Source organism: Medicago sativa, chromosome 2 (genome assembly GCF_051527215.1).
Source record: "Medicago sativa cultivar Bolivia chromosome 2, Bolivia_mono, whole genome shotgun sequence".
In the NCBI taxonomy this organism is placed as follows: Eukaryota; Viridiplantae; Streptophyta; class Magnoliopsida; order Fabales; family Fabaceae; genus Medicago; species Medicago sativa.
Window position 1 is genome coordinate 34,985,324 of NC_140750.1, and position 4,983 is coordinate 34,990,306.

The window sequence follows — 4,983 nt, forward strand, 5'->3', positions numbered from 1 at the left end:
GTCCGGTCGCAAAGGTTAGCTCAGTCTGTTCCACCGGGTGTTCGAGAACAAATACCGGAGTCACTCTCAACTGAATCTGAAACATCTGCTTCTCCTAAATCTGTTATCATGGGAGAACCTGCACCAAGACCTAAGCTAGGAGACTACGGGTTAGCCACTCATCGCGGTCAACTGACCCACACTTTTCAACCAGCTAACCCCGTAGCTTTCGACATCAAGACAACTGTCCTCAACGGTTTGAGGGACAAGCAATTCGATGGGACTGAAGCTATGAGTCCTCATGAACACTTGATCCGCTTTGCTGAAACTTGTGAGTTTTGTGTGCAACCAGCCACCGTGACTGAAGCACAAAAGAAGCTAAGGCTGTTTCCTTTCACTTTGACGGGAAGAGCGAAAGATTGGTTGCTAATAATACCAAACGGGGCTGCCCAAACATGGGAAGAGTTAGAGCTGAAGTTCTTGGAGAAATATTTCCCTATGTCTAAGTATTGGGACAAGAAGATGGAGATCTCTAACTTCAAGCAAGGAAAAGGTGAATCATTGTATGATGCTTGGGAGCGATTCAACTTACTTCTTAAGAGATGCCCGAATCATGAGTTCACCGAGAAACAATACCTCCAAATCTTCACTGAGGGGGTAACACCAAACACTAGAATGTTCTTAGATGCTTCCACGGGAGGTAGTCTCAAGAGCAAAACTGATCATGAAGTTCAAGCTCTAATTGAAAACATGGCTGGCAATGAGTATCGTGATCAAGCTAAGAAGAAAGAAAGAGGAGTGTTTGGGGTAAGTGAGCAAACTGCTATCCTTGCTAACCAAGCAGCTATGAACAAACAAATCGAAGCTCTAACTAAGGAGTTTCAAGGCTTCACTTTGGCTCATAAGCAACAACAAGTAGCTGCAATCAAGTGTGACTTATGTGGTGAAGATCATCCCAACGGTGAATGTGTTCCAGAAGGATCAAGTGAAGAAGCTAACTTCATGGGAGGTTATCAAAGGCAGAATCAATACTACAATTCAGGCATCAATAAGCATCCAAATCTAAGCTACTCAAACAACAATGCTTTGAACTCTCAGATGCTCACTCCTCCTCAACAACAACAAAGGAAGCCATCAGCTCTTGAGGAAACTATGATGAACTTCATGAAGATGACTCAAGGCAACTTTGAAGAGATGAAAAAGAGTCAAGAAGCTGAAAGAAAGAACAATGAAGCTTCTAGGAAGATGCTTGAAACTCAACTGGGGCAATTAGCTAAGCAATTGGCTGAACAAAGTAAAGGCGGATTCTCAGGTAACACTAAAGACAACCCTAAGAATGAGTCTTGTAATGCTATTGAATTGAGGAGCAAAAAGGTTTTGACACCTTTAGTTCCAAAAGCTCCAAAGAAGGTTGATGATGTAGTTGAGGTGGAGGAGAATGATGTAGTTGAAAAAAATGATGAGGGTATAGTTGAAAAAGAAAATGATCATGGAGTAGTTGAAAACGAAAGGAAGAAAAAAATAGAGGGAGAAAAAAGTGAGAAGTTAATTGATGAAGATTCAATCTTGAGGAAGTCGAAGAGTCAAATTCTGAAAGATGGAGACAAACCACAGGTTATTCCATCATATGTGAAGCTTCCATACCCTCACCTTTCAAAGAAGAAAGAAAAGGATGAAGGTCAATTCAAGAAGTTCATGCAACTTTTCTCACAACTTCAGGTGAATATTCCTTTCGGCGAAGCTCTTGATCAAATGCCGTTATATGCTAAGTTCATGAAAGACTTGTTGACTAAACGAAGGAAGCCTAAGGATGATGAGAACATAGCACTTTCTGAGAATTGTAGTGCTATTCTTCAAAAGAAGCTGCCACCTAAGTTGAAGGATCCTGGAGCTTTTACTATCCCTTGTTCAATTGGACCGGTAGACATTGGAAGAGCTTTATGTGACTTGGGAGCAAGTATCAATCTGATGCCTCTTTCAATGATGAAGAAGCTTAAGTGTGGGGAACCAAAACCAACAAGAATGACCATTACTTTAGCTGATCGGTCAATCTCTTATCCTTTCGGTGTGCTTGAGGATGTGCTAGTCAAGGTTAATGACTTGGTGTTTCCAGCAAATTTTGTGATCTTAGATATAGATGAAGATGAGGATATGCCACTCATTCTAGGAAGACCTTTCCTTGCAACAGGCCGTGCTTTGATTGATATTGAGAAAGGAGAGTTAATGTTGAGATTCCATAAGGAGCAGGTAGTTTTCAATATCTTTGAGGCCATGAAGCACCAAGATGAAAATCCCAAGTGTTACCGGATTGACGTTGTTGAAGAAACAGTCAAAGATCATTCTCTTGAATCTCAACCTATTCAACCTATGGAAGGAGAAATTGTTAAGTCTGAAAAAATGGTTGAAGATGTTGGGATGAAAGAGTGTGTTAAGCAACTGGAAGCAAGCACAGAAATTAGGCAACAACAATCATCAGGAGACATCCTTGACAACAAGGATGGGGGACTGGAAACTTGGAACCATATGCCTAAGAATACTTTCACTAATCCTTGTGGTGTATTTGCTTATAAGAAGATCCCCTTTGGAATGCGTAATGGGCCGGCTACTTTTCAATGGTGTGTGCTTTCCATTCTCTCTGATACTTTAGAAAGAGTTAGGAGGTACTGTGACCAAGGGTTGGCAAGGAACAAGCTTTCTGATGAAACTATGGGGCTGAGGAAGTCTGGTACACAAGAAACCTTAAAGGGTAAATAACGACAGCTGAAACTGCACCATGAAGGTGGACTCCCAAGAAAGGAAAAGGGAGAAATGTCACAGGATCCTTAGGGGTCGTCATCAGTCAAGCTAGTGACGATAAAGAAGCGCTGGGTGGGAGGCAACCCACTGATTTATTTTCAGGTATAATTTATTGCTTTCATCTTTTAAATTTTTCTTTTACAACAAAACACAAAACAGGCAGAGGATTTTCTTTAAAAATTTCAAAAATGTGTGCAAGCCCTGCCAGGAGGATTGTAATGCAATACTGATGTTGCATCACAATCTCCTTTTCAAAGAATAATTATTTTTCAAAAGTAGAAGTCCAGGAAAAATTTCAAATTTTAAATTATTATCATTCTGACTTCACCAAATCGCAATACGATTATAAAATCGTAATACGATGGTGAAGTCAAACACCTGGACTTTGACTTTTGAGATCGTATTACGATTGGGGTATCGTAATACGATCAATGGAAAAATTTTGCACCCTTTCTGTTTCAGACAAATCGCACTACGATAGTTATAATCGCATTACAATTGCATCAAGAATTTGAAAAAAATAAACGTTACAAACTGCAATCGTAATACGATGTCCCAATCGCAGTACGATTTTATCAGGCTCTATAAAAACCCAGCAGTTGCAAGCACAAACCATTCGCTTTTTTTTTTCTACTGTTACTCTGCCCAATTTTCTCCAGGAACCCTAACCACGAAATTCATCCAATTTCTACCCAATTCTCATCCTCTTAACCTACCCCAACACCAATTCATCCAACATTCTTCATTTTCATCCATTCAAATCAACCTTCTCCACCTATCCCTTTCACCAATTTCTCAAAAGCTTTCATCAATGGCACCTAAACAACAACCACCTTCCAAACCATTGACCCGTCAACAATCCAAACCCAAGAAAACAACCACCCAACCTTCATCTAGCCAAAACAAACACAAACGAACCCCCGTTCCACCATCCAATGTTAACCGTTTCATTTCCGATGATGCTCGTGCATGATTTGATTACTGCAAGGGTTTCGAGGTTGTAGGGGAGAGGCAGTTTGATGTGGTTTATCTCACGAAATATCCCATTTTCGACACAATGCTTCGTGAGAGAGGATGGGAAGAATTGAATAACATGGCACCGGAAGAGAATAACAAGTCTGTTGTGATGGAGTTCTATTCAAACGCTCATTTCACGGAAACGAAATATCAGTCGTATGTGCGAGGAAAGGTCATAGATTTTAGTCCTGATACAATCAACAACTTGCTTGGGTTGGTTGCTCCTGAAGAGTGTGCTGTCCGGAGATTGGAGCGTGAAGCAAAAAGTTGGGGTGATAATCGATGGGCTGAGTTGCTTGCCCAAATGTGTAGACCAGGGGCGACATGGAAGAAAGCCCGGATGTTAACTTATGCTGAGTTCTTGCCCATTCCAAAGGCGTGGGCCTCTTTTGTTATTCAGACGCTTGAGAGCACATCTTGCTCTTCTGAGATTCCTCTCAAGCGAGTACTCACTGTTTCTGCCATTCTTGATCAACAACAAATTAATGTTGGTGAACTCATCGCCAACAACATTCATATGATCGCAAAAGGTAGCAAGTCTGTCTATGGGCATGGGAGCATGATTAATTGGCTATGTGAAAAGAAGCTGGTGCAAGAATTTGAGGGTGATTTGCATACTCCGACCACTAAGCCTATCACGGACAAGACTATGGATGTCTTGATGAAGAAATATGCTGAGTATATGCGAAGGAGAAGCGGTGAACCTGAAGCACCACCACCGCAGCAGCCACCACAAATGGAGCATGGAGAGGGTAGTAGTCAGCATGGTTCTTACGCTCCAGTTCATCCTATGGTTCTAGAGTATATGTTCAGTTCTGCTAACTGGATGAATGAGACCTCTGATCTCATGTGGGTTAACCGTCCGAGGTTCTCCGCTGAGTTTGCTGCAGAGGCACAGATACATAGGAGGCCTATCACCGGGTCTTATGAGAGGTTTGACAAGTCTAGGGAGTCTATGGATGCTTACTTTGATCGCCAGGAGCGATATGCTGCTTTCATGAAGAAGGAGATCACTGATGATTTCGAGGCAGGAGAGAAGGCAGATGCTGATGACTTCTTTGATGGGATACCCGGGACTGGTGGTGATGATGATGTGGATATGGGACTGGATCACTGAGGGTCCAGCTTTGCTTGTGTTATTGTTTTGTTGTAATTTCTATTTTCTGTTGAACATTTTTATTTAATTCCGTA

General features: G+C 41.6%; 1 non-coding gene across 1 annotated transcript; it reads right to left on the reverse strand.

Moving 5' to 3' along the window:
* Window positions 1-492: 492 nt before the first annotated feature.
* LOC146946517 (small nucleolar RNA R71) lies at window positions 493-599 on the reverse strand. Its single transcript, XR_015029536.1, has one exon. It is a non-coding gene; the product is annotated as a small nucleolar RNA R71 (small nucleolar RNA).
* Window positions 600-4,983: the final 4,384 nt, after the last annotated feature.